We start from the raw sequence: 17,520 nt of genomic DNA on the forward strand, positions 1-17,520 counted from the left end.
GCCTTCTCTATAGCTGCTCCGGGGCTGTGGAATGCGCTCCCTGTGGAAATCCGCAATTTGAATTCTCTATTAGCCTTCAGGAGAGCCCTTAAAACGTATTTGTTTGGCCTGGCTTTCCAGGGTTTTTAAATGTTATTTTAACCCGATTTTGTGGCTTTTAATCACTGTAATTGTTCAATTGTTGTTTTAAAATGTTTTTAAATTGTTAATTGTTGTTATATTGTTTTTAATTTGTTTTAGTGGTTTGTTTTAATTTGTAAACCGCCCTGAGCCATTTTGGTAGGGCAGTATATAAATCAAATCAAATCAAATCAAATCAAATCAATATATAAATAAAAACTCCCTTCAGCTTAAAACTTCTGCTTTCCATCCCTCATTAAAATGCTCTTAATACATTTTAAATTCTGAATTATATTGCTAATTGTACAAAAAAAAAAGGAGAATAGCAATCCTGTTACACTTTATTCAATATCATATTACACGGAAAGTTACACCTGACAAACCATTACATCTTTCATAATACAGACAAATTACAAGTTGAAACAAACAATATAACATTTACTTAACCATACTGCTTACTAAGCTGTCATTCTAAAGTGTGTGGATATATGTATGTGTGTAAACATATTTAATATAATTAACATTGTTTGAGTACCAAACCCCTGTTAAAAAGAGCACCTTGTTGTGCTTCATATAAAAAGCCCTAACAAGGGAAGATTTTATGTGTAGCACTGCAGAAGTGCAGTTTATTGGAGGAGTGGGATTAGGGAATTTCTTAGTGCATCCTTTCGATTTTTGTTTTTAAGAATATTTCAAGGCAATAACATATAACCTCCATGCCTTTGTGTCAAGGATGGATGGATAATGGAACATAATTCTGTTTATATGAAGTATCTGCATTCACTGCCAGTCTGTACAGTCCAAGTGTCATTTATCATATTAAATACAAAACCAATATATATTTTTGTATAGAACATACAGTCCATATTTGCCACACATTCAGCTGAGTGTGTGTACAAAAAATCATACTCAATGTTGATTGCCCTCAATGCTGAGAGGGCTGAGTTTTATGATAACCTAAGCCAGCATGAATAGGGGTGTGTGTGTGTGTGTGTATCCATCCCCCACACAACGAAAGGAAGACTGGGTCCCCATCTCTCTCCAGCCACTGTATATCAGCTTTCCTGTGCTGCTTAATAACCTTATGCTTAAAATAACCCCGAAATAACCTCAAGGATACTGTCTAGTCAAGTAATGTCGATACTAATGCAATGCTCAGGTGCTCTGCATGTTTGGTAGGGTTACTGTAACGCAGGCAACCCGTAAGCTTATAGAGAGTGGCCAACTCTTGTGAGAAGAATCTGTGTGAGAAGGCTCTGTGGGGACCCTACGGGGCCCGCAACCTCCCCAGGCTTCCGCTGCACAAAGGGGTGAAACTTCGTAGCTCTGCCCATGCTCCAGGAGCATTTTGTAAGAGAGGAAGTATGCTGCTGACCCTCAGTGATATGTTTTCTCTCCTACAGGACATTTCTGAGGCACAGGCAGAGTTGTGAGCAAAGCTTCTCTTGCACAACAGCTGGGGGAGTTGTGTCCAGGCCACCGTTGTCTCTCTGCAGAGCCACTGAATGTGCGAGTTCTCTTAAGATGTCCGCCACAGTCTCTAAAGAAAGTTTTCATTACCACTGATCTAGCTTTCCCCTCAGTTTCTCATAGGTCCAAGATTTGTCTCATCCTTCACTGGAGGGTGAACAGGCCTCTTTCTTCATAGCTTCAGGACTGTCTCCCCTTCCCGATAAGCCCACAAAAATCAGGATGACACCTTTACAAGAACTGTAAGGAAGTGGAAAGCTGTCTCACCTTGAATGCAGGCCCAATCCATACATTATCAAAGCAGCATTTTTTCTCTGTGGGTGGTTGTCTGCCCACTCTGGAAACATTGAAAGAGCAAATAACTTGATATCACATAGTTTGATCTCACAGGACGTATGTGATTCATCTTTCAAATGCTGGAAAGGAATGGGAACCAGCAATCAATCACACTACTAGAATAATGTGTGAATCAGGCCATATAGACATGGAAAACTGAGAATGCAAATAGCTCCTTTTCAAGTACCTGGAAGGAGAATAATAATTGTCCTAAGTCTTGGCTCTTGTTGCAATCCTGAATGGTTCGGAATAGCTTTAGGTATTATATAACATGGGAGAAACCAATAAGATGACAGTTACTTCTTCTTTAGATCAGAAGTTCCCTAACTGGGGGCCTCCAGATATTGCTGAACTATAACTCCCATGGGAGTTGTAGTTCAGCAACATCTGGAGGCCCCCAAGTTGGGAACCATTGCTTTAGATCATTGTAATATCAGGAGTTTAGCATTTCCAGCCCTCACTACAGTCAGGTGCACAAGTTTCTGAAGCAAAACAGCTTGCACAACTGATAGTGGGGATAATTGCAAAATGTAAGTCCCCTTGATTACAAAATGTTCAAAGCCACCCTGAGTTGCCTTCACATCTTCTAGAACAGAACTAGTGACTTTGCCTGAGTGACCCTTAAGGGAACCATGGCAGGGGGGTGGGGGGATGGTCATGGAAGGAGCCCTATAAAATATAAAATAAAATCACCCACTCTTGGGATTTAGCAGGCATTCAAAAATATCCAGGGTGTGAGAAGATATTTAAGTGTAAAGCCTGGCCCAGTAAAGCCTGGCCCTTCTCTACCCCAAGAGAAGGGTAGGGCCATGAAATCTTCATTACTCCCAAATTTGGATGGGTAACTATAGTGTACTGAACTTTTCTTCCACCCAGCTGGAAGATCTGGATCCAAGTGAAGATCAAATTGCACAATATCAAACTATCTTTTGTAAACTCCATTTTGTTGGAATCTCATCACCTTTAAAAAGGACCAATAGTAATTTATTTAAGTACCTAAATATAGTGCTGCCATCAATGTAACCCCCCACCCCCTATGCATTATTTGGAATGATTTCAGTGAAGGGATACAACTGGTAAATGTCATTGCAATTGAAAATCCACATGGATTCTGTAAGAAAGATCTCAGAGCGCTGACAAGTATGTCGTATTCTGAAGATTGGTAAAGGTATAGGTGTTTAATTCTCACATAATGTTTCCTGCACATAATCTTCCAGGGAAAGCCACTCCAAAAGCACTTATTTGAAGAGGGAACTGACCTGCAGACTTCTTGGTAACTAGAATATTAAAAATTATGGCCAATATGTTAAATGGCATCAGCAATTTTTTTTAAAAGTATACATAATGTGCACACACACAAAAAATATATGCAGAAGCTCTGAATGTTTGAGTTGTGTAAAGTGCTATGCATTTTAGCCCATGGAATGGAACATTGTAGTGGAACTGCTCTCAGACACTTCAACAAGGAGTGTAATTGCTCACCTCCCTGCATAAGCTGCCAAAGCCAGAGATTTTACATCTAAAGATCGACCCTCATTTTCCTAACTGAAACCTTTATGATGTCCTGAAAGATTCCTTGCATTTTTGCAAGCACCAAGACTTTTCTTTTTAAAATATACCCTCATATTGAAATATCCACTGCATCTATGTATGACCTAACTTGACAAAGGAGATCACACAGAGAAGGCAGAGTATGAAACTCAAACAAAATAATAGTTAATGCTTTTTTGTTATATTCAAAATGTTCCATTGGATTTTGTGGCTACTTGTTCCTACAGACACAGAATTTGTAGCAAATAAGTTTGATACTCATAGGCAAAATTTTGGAAGCAATATTTAAACAGTAAAATTGTCCCAAAGCAATATTTTTAATTCCTGTACAGCTACTGGGAGCAATTTCACAGTTTATAACATTGTATGGACATAAAAAATAATATTGACTGTAGTTTTCTTAAACTAAACAGAAATCTCATAAAATCAAGTATTTGCAAATTCTAAGCAACACAATGCCACCAGTCTAAAAAAAGAAGAAGATACTATCAAATGGGCCCTATATCCCTGTTTTAACCCTTTCCCCTAAGCATTGGATGCTATAATCAACGTGTTACAAAAATAGATGTGTTTTTAGGCAGCTGATATACTAGGGAGGCAAAATAGCTTTCTGTCTTGAATAAAATTGTCGAGAAATCCTTACAGTAAGCATGTCTAATTTATTTTTTGGATTGGCTCCATTTCTCGTCTCATAGAATTCAAGTTTTATTAATCATATTAGGGATGGTGTGTGGCAGGCAAAAGCAGCAATAGTCCTTCAGATTCCCATAGGCTCCATCTTCCCCTCTCTCAAAACAAGGAAAGTAAAAGTCCCCTCTTACTCAATTGCATTTATGTTGAACAATTATTGGGAAAAAGCCCATTTGAAGATGCAGTAGCTAAAGGCATCTTCCAATCAGATCTGAAAATCTTAGAAAAATAACTGGAAAGATGCTTTGGTTTGGAAGAGCAAATATTTGGAATTCGGACGACTACTCAAAACTAGTATTTTTTAAAAATGGCTCATTTAGCAACTAGAGTTTCTACACCATAGTGCTTATCCTAATGTAAACTCATTCCTCCATCTTTTCTATTTTCCTTCTTAGAAAACATTTTTGAACTAAGCTACATGGAAAAAGTAAAAATAAAACCAAGAACCACAAAAACTGCAAAAAAGAAAGGGCCTAGTATATTCAAAGTACTCATTACTATATCATATATAGTCCCCCCTCCCACCCCACAGCCCGCCACCACTGGAAGTCTCTTTTTAAATTTGCTATGCTATGCAACCTAAGTACAGTACAGTACCCAAATTAGAGTTTATTATTAAGATGCACTTATTGCCATGGTGAAGGAAAGGATCATAATTTCCAAGTGGCAAAATATGGGCACAATTGCAAGCTATTGATTGTGTCATGACCAACCTGCAAACTTTGTTCTAGCGTAAAACATCATTCTGACGAATTGCAAAATATGTGGAACCTCTCATAAAACACACACATTGTTCTACGCCATGACTGGCTTTATGTACAGACATTACTGAGGAAATGTGAACACCAAATGTGCTGTCTTAATGCATTTAAGACATTGCTGGTGAAAGCATAAAACCTTTACAAGGATGATGTGCTGCAGTGAAAAAACGAACTTAAATCAACAACACAAAAGGCTGAAATAAAAGAACATGCTGTATATAAGTAAGCAAAAAGCTTATAAATCTTTATGGAGGTCTCCAAAATCACAAGGTATTCAAATGCGTGCAAGGTTTTAAATAAATGGTGCGGGGAGGGTGAACAGGATCTTGTCAGCATCATTTTTTCTTGTGACTGAAATCCACCATCGGGAGAGCAAGGAAACGGGGCCAGGATGTCTTCATAATGTTGGCTCTCTCTTTAGGATTGGTCTCTCTCCTCTAGTTTGGTGATCTTAATTCCTATAAAGAAACAGCAGACGTTACAAATAAGGACGATGAGCTGAAACACTTCATAATTTGGAGGAATCCCAAGGGTGGCAGAACACTGCTATTCTTATTCTCTGCTATTGCCATTACAACCAAAGAAAACAATCATGCATTAGCTCTGTTCAGACCCAGGGAGAAATCAGGAGCAGGCCTCAGGGTTGTGTCCCCCCCACCCTCCATCCCAATGCCCATTTCTGATCTTCCCTAATGGAGGATAACCATCTGACCAGGGCTCTGGGAGTAGCCTCTCAAACAGATTCCAGTCATTAAAATCAATACAATGTTTGTTTGTTTTTTAACGATAATTGCTAACTTGAGAACTGCATTTTTTGAATTTGGTGCCAGGCCTGTCATTCATATTTTTAAAGCTGTGCCTCAAACATCTACAGCCATGGTTAAGAACCCAGACCATGGTTTGAGCTTCCAGACATACAATAGGCAAAGTGTGGTTTAGAGCAGATTATCTACTTTTGTTCCCTATCTGCATTCAGGACTCAGCTTCAAAAATGCACTCCTGTTTCCATGGTGCAGTAGCCTCTGGAGGTGGAGCAATGGCCCTATCTATGGTTTATCAACGTCTGTAAATTCAGGCATGACAGTAAGCCAGTTAGCACTAACTGTGGTTTAGAAACAGATGTCAAAGCATGATTTCATATCCTGGTTTGTTGGCCCCAAATGAGCAGCAGTTTGTTGGCAGACTGCAATTCAGCAGAATGCAAAAACCATGGGTTAACTTAAAAAAACCAACTGGTTTTCTGTTCTATAAGCCCAACATATTTGCTTCCCTTTTCGCCCTCTCAAGAACTTCATCAATAGCTACTAGAGCTGTTCTCACAATCAAAGAGAAGAGCTCCGTGGAGAGGGGTCTGACTCCTGCTGCAGCTCCAGGGGCCAGGGGGACGGGATGTGCCGCCACACCCCCCCCTTAGCTCCAATAATTCACTGCGTGAGTACACAGTGCATTATTGGGACCCCCCTCCCCCCAGAGTGTGCCAGCCACTGACACAGAATCGAAAAAATGAGGTCAAGGGAGCGCTCTCCCTCTCTTAACCTCATTTAAAAGGGAGGCTTCACAGGCGGGTTTGCCGCCATGTAGCCACTGGGATCGGGTCCAATCCCAGTGGTTCGGATGAGCATGCAAAACCAGGCTGGGCTCCCTTAGCCTGGTTTTGCACGCTTGTGTGAATAGCCTCACTGTTTCCCTTTTTAGCTGGTCCTTCTAGGCTAGATGGAACCCTAACCCTAACCTCTGCTAACTCAGCAAATAGACACCTTTTAAAGTGGCAATTATATTTAGCAAGGGGAGAGCAACTGGCCCTATCCAACCCTAGCACAGTATCTCTCCAGTGGTTGTTGTTGGTATTTGCTTTATGTTTATTTTTAGATTATGAGCTCTTTGGGGATAAGGGACCATCTTATTTACATATTATTTATTTTCCTATTCCAAAGCTTTGAGAATTTTGGTTGAAGAGTGGTATATAAATATCCGTAGTTGTAGTAGAAATGTTTGCACTTCATGGCTCACATACGGGGCAGTGAGGAAAATTAGTAGAAAAAGTAACACCTTTGAGAAGTGCATTCTAATGGCGTCATCCAAATATTTTATTATTACACACTGTTAAACAGAAGTATCAATTATCTGAAGGAAAGGTCCAACCTAGACCCTGAAAAACAGGATTGAGGGTTTTGCCCAATGCAAAAGTCTCAGGGACACAATGTTTTCACAGCATTCCTAAGACCTACGTTACATTCCTCAGCTTGTTTGCAAATACTGAGCCTTCATTTTTGAAAGCCTGTTTTAGAAAAATGTGCAATTTTCTTTTTCCTAATCAGGTAAAATTAAAGTTTCTCTTGGTATCTTTGCAGATGGTGTTTATGGCCTCTAGTCATATCTTTGCTTATAAAAGCAACTCCTGAAAAATCAGTTATTGACTACCCTGAACAAAGGCTCTCTTTTTAAAAAACAGAGATCCTCAGAAATCTTTTTGACGTAAAACTTCTTTAAAATTGTGAAGTGCAGGGGGAGGTGTGATTTTCCTTAACAGATGTACAAAAATAAAACCAGCATGTTCAGATCTGAGACGCTGAAGCAACAAGAAAGTTGTTTTCTCATCCTACGTTGAAATCCTTTAGCACATAAGGCTCCTTCTCTCACATACCAAGAGAGAGCCATTTCTGACTCCACCTTAGAAAAAGCAGCCAAACAATACAGCAACTTTACTCCGAGGGGAATAGAGAACAGACAAAAGCTCTTGATTGAAATATTCCTTCTAGTTTGAGCCATAGGGTAGGGTAAGAGGTCATTATTTACTGAATATTTGCCCCTAAGAACATTAATTTGGGAAACATCCGCTTGGTTTTGTTTTTGCACATACAGTACCATGACTCTCAAAGTGCAGTTAATCTGGGCAGATACTGTATCCTGAAAAATGAGGTGGGGAAGAGCTCCCACAGTGTCTTAGCATGCCGAACACACTCAAGGCTCAGTGCCATTAACAATGCAGCTAGCTTAGCATCACTTTACTGCTGGTTCTTCCAATCACATTTTAATTTTTTTTTTTTTTAAGTCAAGAAATAATGAAGGGGCTGCCAAATTTCCCTGTATGTGACATGCATCTTCCAGTTAAATGTATGAATAATACTAGGTACACATACCACTCCCTGTAATACACTGGGCAACCATTCTTTATGAATCAGAATTACCTGAAGTCATCTTTTGGGATACAGGTATGAAAAGCAATTCTATTTCTGAACAAAAACAAGTATTTGGTGAACAACTTCATGCAAGTCTTTTGCTATACATGTTAATGAACTGGATCACCAATACCCACAATGCAACTTCATTCTGACCCACATGCCCTATGAACCAGATTTCTTTTTTTTAAAATTCAATTTTCTTAAAACCAACTGTCAGCATCATGTGATGGAAGAGATGAAAAATGAAAATGAGCAATCCTGCTGCGCAGGTGAGTGACCTGTGGGAGACAGCTCTGCCTGGTAGGATTTTTACACGTACCATCAGACACAGACCAATTGATTAGATCATCTTATTCTCGCCACCAACCAGGCTCAAGAGACTAATTAGAGAGAGTACTGCCTGCGCAGGCACCCCATTGACACCTAATTTGCTCAGCCAAAGCCTTTGGGGAGAATGTATTATCTCTGCAGCTGCACTTCATGCATTTCTGATTTGAGGCAGAAGCAAGAAGCACTTCATCACGCTTCTGAGCAAACTGAATGTAAGAAAACTTAAGTGCTAAATACAAGCAGACACAAATTAAACCTGGCCAGCCTCTCATCAATTCCGTTTCCACTCCTCCTCTCGCTAAGACACATGCATATGCACATAATTATATCTATACCTATATCTTTCAATTAGCAGAACTGTGCACATATATGCCTTTCCAAACAGTTTGCAAATAAATACACTACACCCAGAAAGAACTGCATCACCAACATCTGCATCACCAACATGTGATCACATGCATTTATTTGTATCCCATTTTAAAAACACACTGTCCTCAGTTTTAAACGACTTAACTTTTTATTCAGTGAAATTGCTTTAATTCATTTTTACACTGTTTTATATTTGTTGTTTTAAGTTGTGTACACTGCCTAGAGATGCACATATCAGGCGGTATATAAATGTGATAAACAAATAAGAAAGACATGGAACAGTGTTAGCTCAACTTCACATTTTTTTCTTCAGGCCAGGATCATTACAGGCAGCTGCCTATTAGCAAAGTTTCTCTTTGTAGTCCTAGTAACATTAGCAGTGTGAGGGAGTGTTAATGGATGCATCAGTGATGATAATACCCATTCTAGTGTGTAGCTATAACGATTCTGTTCCTATGCTAGACTGTGAATGCATTTTATTGAGTACCATTGTTTACTGGGGATTAACACACAGCTGTTATGGGCACAGTTTGATTTGGGTTTTAATTTTATAGACACTGGATCAGGTTTAATTTTCTCCAATTTCTCTTGCTCTGAAAATAGACTAGACACCATTTGTAAGGCTCAATTTACAGGAAGGAAGGGGAGAGAGAGAATGACTGAATTTTAGTAGTAACTGAAGCAAATATTTTACAGGATTTTGCACTTCCTTATTTTGTAGGGGAGAAAATTTGTGATTTCAATTTCCAGCTACCATAAGTCTCACACTATAGTGAGCTTATTTCCAAAGGGGTTCGGGTGTGGGGAACTGGAGCAAAAATTATTCTACCAGCAGCGTAGGCAGGAGTGGGGGGAGACCTATTAGGGGAAAGGATCAGCTGTGTTGTCAGCTTCACTGTTGTAGTAGTCAACAGTTTACTAGACAACTGTATGACCGAATACTTAAAGCTCTTCAGATGGGCACTCATGAAAGCATGGCCAACCTATTATCTCCAAGGGGGAGAGAGAAAACTGTCTGGGTAGTTTAGCCCCCTCAAGCTTCCTTCAGGTGGCCGTCTGCAGAATAATTCCCCTGAATGATTCCTTAGAATGGTAGCCTTCAGCCTTTTCAGGCCAGGACCCACTTCTCATTTTGATGACACTATGATGCAAAGAAAAACATGATTCCTGTAGCTTTCAACAGAAAAGAGTATTTCGGCAAGTGCAACATTTCTCACCCTTACATAACATGTTGTAGCTGCCACAATCACCTCTTAAGAACATAACAACAGCCTGCTGGATCAGGCCCAAGGCCCATCTAGTCCAGCATCTTGTTTCACACAGTGGCCCACCAGATGCCCCTGAGAGCATACAGGCAGGAGTTGAGGGCATGCCCTCTCTCCTGCTGTTACTCCCCTGCAACTGGTATTCAGAGGCTTCCTGCCTCTGAGGCTGGAGGTGGCCTATAGCCCTCAGACTAGTAGCCATTGATAGACCTCTCCTCCATGAATTTATCCAAACCCCTCTTAAAACCATACAGGTTGTTGGCTGTCACCACGTCTTGTGGCAGAGAATTCCACAAGTTGATTATGCGCTGTGTGAAAAGTACTTCCATTTGTTGGTCCGAAATGTCCTGGCAATCAATTTCATGGGATGACCCCTGGTTCTACATTTGACTATTAAAAGGTAATAGAGCTATGTTTTTTGCTGCCTCTCTTCTTTCCCTATTTCTCAAAATAAAAAGAACTCCAAACAAAAACTTATAGTAATATCACTGGTGTCACTAGTGTAGGTCCGGATATGGCACACACGTGGATTTCACCCAGCTAACTAAAGACCAGTGCCCTTACCTTAGATGATCTGTACTTAAATGCAATTTATACTGGTCTAAGTTAAAGTAGTTAAAGACTTTTAAATGGCCAGCCAGCATCTCTCAGTTGAGATGCTGTGGCATCATGTGGGCCATTAAAAAGTTAAATGGCCAATGTAGCACCTAGCCATTTAACTTTTTAATGGCCCACATGATGCCACAGCATCTCAACTGAGAGATGCTGGCTGGCCATTTAAAAGTCTTTAACTACTTTAACTCAGACCAGTATAAATTGCATTTAAGTACAGACCATCTAAGGTAAGGGCACTAGTCTTTAGTTAGCTGGGTGAAATCCACGTGTGTCACACCCGGACCTACACTAGTGACACTGCCATTGCTGTGCCATTCACCTGGACTCTTAAAGCTCCAGCAAGAAAGAAGACAATGCACCGAGTCTGCTCATATTATCATTTTAAAAAACTACTTTTTCTCCCTAAAGTATTATTACATAAATTTGAATACAGAGCTTTGAAATTTTTAGGGGGTCAAAGACTCTTTAAATGTCTGTCCACTGGGAGAGATCATCAGGAGATTTGTTGCAGTGTGCTACCAGTATGCTGATGACACTTAGGGATGTGTGAACCGGTTCGAATTTGAACCATCATGTTCGAGCTGCAGGTTCGAATTCGAACCGAACCAGGGGGTGGTTCGATTCGAACCGGTTCAAACCAGTTCAGACACCCAAAAATTGGTAGGATGGTAGCTGACACCCAGGGGTACCTGCCACCCAAACCCCAAAGCAATTGGACACTCGTACAATTTTTTATGAATTTTTGGAATTTATTTTTATTTTTTTCTCATAGGGAATAATGGGACTCGAACCAAGCCATTATACCTTATTTTGGAGCACCCATGGGTGCCAACAATCACCCAAACCCTGAAGCAATCGAACAGTACTACGATTTTTTATGAATATTTGAAATATTTTCAATTATTTTTCTCATAGAGTATAATGGGACCAGAACCAGTCCATATCCCCTATTGTGGAGCACCTAGGGGCACAAAAGTGGGGTGGGTGGTAGACAGACAGGGGTGCCTACCACCCACAAAACCCCAAGGCAATTGGACACTCCTCTAATTATTGGTGAATTGTTAAAGTATTTTTGAATTCCTCATAGGGAATAATTAGGATTGGAGCAAATGTATAGCTTCACGTTGGGGGAAAAGGGGTGTCGTAGAGCGGAGTGTGGTGGGTGGTAGTTCCTAGGGTGGCCAAGGAAGCTATCAGAATTATTTGAAAGGAATTGGGCAAAGGGCTGATTTTTAAGTGATTTTTGAAGTTTACGCGTCTTTAAGGTTTTTCTCCATAAAGAAGCATGGAGGTGTCAGCAAATGTATAACTTCACGTCGGGGGCAAAGGGGTGGCCTAGAGCAGAGTGTGGTGGGTGGTAGTGCCCAAGGGGGGCCAGGAAGCTATCAGAATTATTTGAAATAATTGAAAGGAATTGGGCAAAGGGCTGATTTTTAAGTGATTTTTGAAGTTTGTGTGTCTTTAAGGTTAGCAATGAGAGTGGATTCATGGTTTGTCATTGAAAATCTTATATGCTACCAAAGAATCTACACTCAGAACACTTCCGAAACAACAAAACCCAGTACCCCATGGGTTAGCAACCCATGGGGGTGGTTGGCACCCTCTTTGCACTAGACCACCACTCACTCTGGGCCACCCCAGCACCCCACAAGTGGCTTTAAGGTTTTTCTCCATAGGGAAGAATGGAGGTTTCAGCAGCCCCATAACTGCACTTGGGGGGTGCTGGGGTGGCCCAGAGCGAGGGTGCCAACCACCTCCATGGGTTGCTAACCCATGGGGTACTGGGTTTTGTTGTTTCTTCACTCAGGCTTTTAATTAATGTTTTAATGGTTTTAATGCTGTTTTAATGCTGTTTTAAAGTACTGTTTTTAGATTTTTAAATTGTTATAATGTGTGTCCCCCCCATTTTTGTATTAATCAATGTTTTACTTTGTTTTTATTCTGTTGTAAAGCACTCAGAGACGTAAGTTTTGGGTGGTATAAAAATGTTTTAATAAATTAAAAAAATTAAAAATAAATAAATAAAAGCATGAGCTCTCCCACTGAGCTATTGGCTCTTTCCATCAAACCTAGAGTCCATAGCAGCTTTCCAGTGGGCATTTTCTGTGGGGAAATGACCCAGAGTTAAAAATGCTATACACTCTTTACCTCCTCCTCATGGTCCCAGGCTGGATCAGACCCCTGTGCAATTCTTTAGAAATGGCTAAGTATCAAATGAGATAACACATTCTCCTTTAAAAACAAACAAACCCCCCCACAATTTATCATTCATATTTCATCTACATTGTATTCCAAACAGAATATTTTTAAGACCAGCAAGAAATTCTCAACAGAACTGGAATGCTGGGTTGAGAGAAGCTTTTCTTTCTTTCTTTCTTTCTTTTTTTAAAGCTAAAGCATAACAGAAAGCATTATGTGGCACCCTTGGTAACTAATACTTCACATAGGTGAAAAGTATTCTTTATGGCCCACTTGCTGCTGTGGTATTTCAGAGACAAGCTCTTTGCGATCAAATAAATTAAAGCAAATTCCTTAGGGAAGCACTGAAACCACTAAGTATATATAATATTAAGTGGAATGAAAACCGCTCACATTGATCTGTAGGGATCTAATCCACAGTCAATGGATACAAACTAATGCAAGCTTATGTAAATAGGTATTATAATACACTTTGGAACAGATTTGCAATTACAAGTCTACCACATGGAGCTAGACAATCTTCCCCCACACAAACGCAAACGAGAAGGACAAAGGGATCAGGAAACTCTGGTTGCTAAGCTTTTGAAGTGGAGGATGTGGCTTCCCACCCCTTAGTCAACCTCGGTTTCAGAGATGGACAGATGTCTGCACGGCTCCTTGCCTCCATCCTGAGAATTCTTCCTTTTGGCCTACTGCCACAAGCAGTTATTAACTATGCATAATAAAACAACTGCTACTGTGTGAGGTGTGTACTGCACACCTTCAATGCATCACATTTTGTTTAGGCTTCTTGTAGACAGTCTGCTCAAGATAGCTACTGTTCTCTTAAGTTTTAACAAATCCAGACTCTTCCCCCCACAGGAGCTGCTGAATAGCAAGGTAGCCAAAGTTACAGAATCTAGCCTTAATAGTGATAGCCAATTCTGAGCAAAGATGAAAATGAAAAGCAACAATCCTATAGCTGTCAAATATCACAATTCTGATCTAGATTTTTTATGCATTCCGAAGGACTGTTTAATATGCTCTGGACTAATTGGAGAGATCATCAGGAGATTTGGTGCAGGGTGCTATCAGTATGGAGAGCTGGTCTTGTGGCAGCAAGCATGACTTGTTCCCTTAGCTAAGCAGGGTCTGCCCTGGTTGCATATGAATGGGAGACTTGATGTGTGAGCACTGTAAGATATTCCCCTCAGAGGATGGAGCTGCTCTGGGAAGAGCAGAAGGTTCCAAAGTTCTCTCCCTGGCATCTCCAAGATAGGGCTGAGAGAGATTCCTGCCTGCAACCCTGGAAAAGCCACTGCCAGTCTGGGTAGACAATACTGAGCTAGATAGACATGTACAGTATATGACAGCTTCCTATATTCCTAACTAAGGGGCACAGAATCCAGATGACCATGTTTCAATTGGTCTTATTTTCTAGGTCCTTTTCTAACCACCATTTTTGTTCATGTTTCTAACTAGGAAAAAACTCAAAATGTATGAATTGCAAAGCAAGGTCCAGATAAATTGGCCTGGCATGCAAGACCAGGACAGGGACCAAATGGTACTGTCAGATGTCACAAAACGTGCTACAGTTCTGTACGTCTGGGCTCAAAAATAAGTTGATTTTGCTTGCTTTGTTTGAAAGTACTTCTGCCTTCATCAAAATGGAATGCCTTAAAGGTTACTGTTTCATTCAGAAAAATTTGGCACATATTTAAAATCACAAAAATTAGCCCTCAGTAGACACACTGAAGCAGCTTCATTTTCTGCCCATGATAATTAGATAAAAGGTTTTTTTAAAGGGTGAGAAGTAATCTCCCTCGGCATCACACAGAGGCCCTCCGCATCCAAAGTATGGATCAATACCTGAAATGACCAGATCAATTCTTTTCACTCAAGGCAGTAAAACTAACCAATTAACAAATAACCCCCAAATCAAGAGTTATTTCAGTATTCTGGGAATTACATTGACATGGGATGCAGTGGGTTCCAGCTGACAAATGGAATTGTGCGACAGTGTGGCATATAATGGCCGCACTGTTATATATAATGGCCACACTGTTGGACAACTTTGTGTAATGTTTGCCAACGTTATGTTCCACCACATGTGTAATGTTGCACAGTATGTCAGCCAGAGAAAGGGGGGCTGAAATGAACATACTGGCCCTGGACCTCTCAGAGTCTTAAAAAGGTGCTGATTAGATAGCCTGGAGTACCTGAGTGGTGGATAGTCTCACCTGAAAAATGTTAACTGCTGGCTTTAATTCCACAGACTCGATAGCAGGGTAGGCAATGTTGTTGAACTACAACTTTCATCAGCCTCAACAAGAATTTATTACAGCTGGGGATGATGGGTGTTGTATTTCAGCAACAACTGGAGGGCACATCCTTGCCTACCCCTGCCCTGCTCTAGAGCCTTGATAAATTCTGCCAAACCGATACATATGGTGAAGATATTCATGCTATGACCAGCACATGGATTGGCCACCATAAGAACATAACAACAGCCCTGCTGGATCAGGCCCGAGGCCCATCTAGTCCAGCATCCTATTTCACACAGTGGCCCACCAGATGCTGCTGGAAGCCTACAGGCAGGAGTTGAGGGCATGTCATTTTTCCTGCTGTTACTCCCCTGCAACTGGTATTCAGAGGCTTCCTACCTTTGAGGCTGGAGGTGGCCTATAGCTCTTCTGACTAGTAGCCGTTGATAGACCTCTCCTCCATGAAGTTATCCAAACCCCTCTTAAAGCCATCCAAGTTGTTGGCTGTCACCACATCTTATGGCAGAGAATCCCACAAGTTGATTATGAGTTGTGTGAAAAAGTACCTCTGTTTGCTGGTCCTACATTTCCTGGCAATCAATTTCATGGGATGACCCCTGGTTCTAGTGTTATGTGAGAGGAAGAAGAATTTCTCTCTCTCCACTGTCTCCATGCCATGCACCATAAAAAGGTCTTTCAAGTAGCATTCCATAGGTAGATGTCATTAAGAATGGGTCCTGATGGTACTGTCTTGAATGACAAATGCCTTATGAAGCATGCAAACTCCCATCAGTACCAACCAGCCGCTACTTAGCAAGACTTCTCCTTACCCCATGCATTCCATACTCCTCTTGCATCAGAGTACAGAAAGCATTTTAATCCAGCAATCATTGTTGACTTGGGAAAGGACCTTAACTTTCTTCTTTTATTTTTGTGTGGTCTAAGAGTGCACTGCGAGCTATAGTCTTAGGTACTGCATAGGGATAGAAACACACATCTTTTGCTCAGGCAAGGGGTTGCCACACTTAGCAGCTGTTGCTGCTTATCAGAGGCAGCAGTCATATCAACTTGGCAAAGCAACAGTAACGAAAGGGGTTTCCTTATGAACCCACTAATTTAAATTCCACCTCCTAATAAGTTATTAAATATATGGGAGGGTGGAAGTCTTGGCACTTCAAAATGGCATGTGAGAATGTCTGATTTATTGCACATATCTTGGGAAACTTCATTGCCAACAATAAATGAAGCCTATGAGTCATGATTTTTAAAAAATTTCTGTCTCCTCCTTTTGGCACTAAGAATGGTGCTTTCCTAGAAAAGAGACTTTTACCACTTGGTTGCAACATGCCAAGACCTGAAAGAGCTTTATTAGTTATGACTTCGTCCAGACTGTGTGCCATTTAATGCAGAAAATGATACTGAGTTTGCTTTAACTGAACTGGAATTAATACATTAATACTGGACAAATAGTAAAGCTGATTCTATGTCAGCTTTTTGCATTCTTCAGTGAAGTCACACTGAAAACAATGACAGTTGTCAACGAGACTTCACAGGTTTAAACAATAGCTGAACAGCCCTTCAACTCAAATGAAAACAAAAAGTGAGACAAGTTCCTCCTTTAAAATGTTTTATTTACTCGCACCAGGACACTCTCAGACTGCAAACATGTTTCTTCTGGGGCAACCCTATCTGGAGCAGGTTTTATACCACAACACAGATAGGCAATCTTTTCAATCAACAGTACTTTCATCTTGTCTAGATTAAGATTATCCTTATTTCCCACTCATCCAGACTATAGAACTGCCCAGTGGCAGAGGGAGGCTGGTGGTGGCCCGTGTTTGGTCACCACAGTGGTGGCTCATGTTTGGTCGCCACTGTGGCCTCCTGGCCCCGCCCCTGTGTCTGACACCACATGGCCCCATTTGGGAGGGAGATGGGGCCTGCCACATTGGCAGCGAGGCCAGGAACAGCTCTCCCTGGCAAGGAGAGTCACTCTGGCCATGCTGCCAACATAGCATGGGCAGATTTTGGTCTCAAACCACCAAAGTCATTTTCGGTTTCGAAAACCAAAAACTGGGGGTGGTGGCCTGGGTTCTTTGAACCCATTTGCCCACTGGTGGCTCCGCCTCTGGAACTGCTTCTCAACACCTCCAGTGCGATGGGCTACCTGTATGATCGCTAAAGCAAGACAGTTTAGGTATTTTTAGACCACTGTAAAACCAGCTCAAGCATGGAGTCATGTTAGGTTGGTCTAGCCATTTTACATTACCTTAAAGATCACATCCCTTATGACTTTTCAAAGACAACTTGTGAACTGCACAGCTTGGCAAGCACACAGCAACACATGTAACAAGCCACAATATTACTATTAGTCTCCAAAACCAGAACA

The 17,520-nt window shown here is 40.9% G+C and overlaps 1 protein-coding gene across 6 annotated transcripts in view; it reads right to left on the reverse strand.

Moving 5' to 3' along the window:
• Positions 1–443: 443 nt before the first annotated feature.
• Positions 444–17,520, reverse strand: part of CDK14 (cyclin dependent kinase 14) — a 417,778-nt gene continuing 400,701 nt past the window's right edge. For 5 of the 6 annotated variants that reach the window (XM_053260459.1, XM_053260458.1, XM_053260456.1 and 2 more), the window contains one exon: positions 4,757–5,386. The gene's annotated coding sequence lies outside the window, so the exon portion shown is untranslated. Of the gene's footprint in view, positions 2,262–2,336; positions 5,387–17,520 lie in introns of those variants that run through there. The other variant, XR_008309633.1, reaches the window with a different exon arrangement.

This window comes from Hemicordylus capensis, chromosome 6 (genome assembly GCF_027244095.1).
Source record: "Hemicordylus capensis ecotype Gifberg chromosome 6, rHemCap1.1.pri, whole genome shotgun sequence".
In the NCBI taxonomy this organism is placed as follows: Eukaryota; Metazoa; Chordata; class Lepidosauria; order Squamata; family Cordylidae; genus Hemicordylus; species Hemicordylus capensis.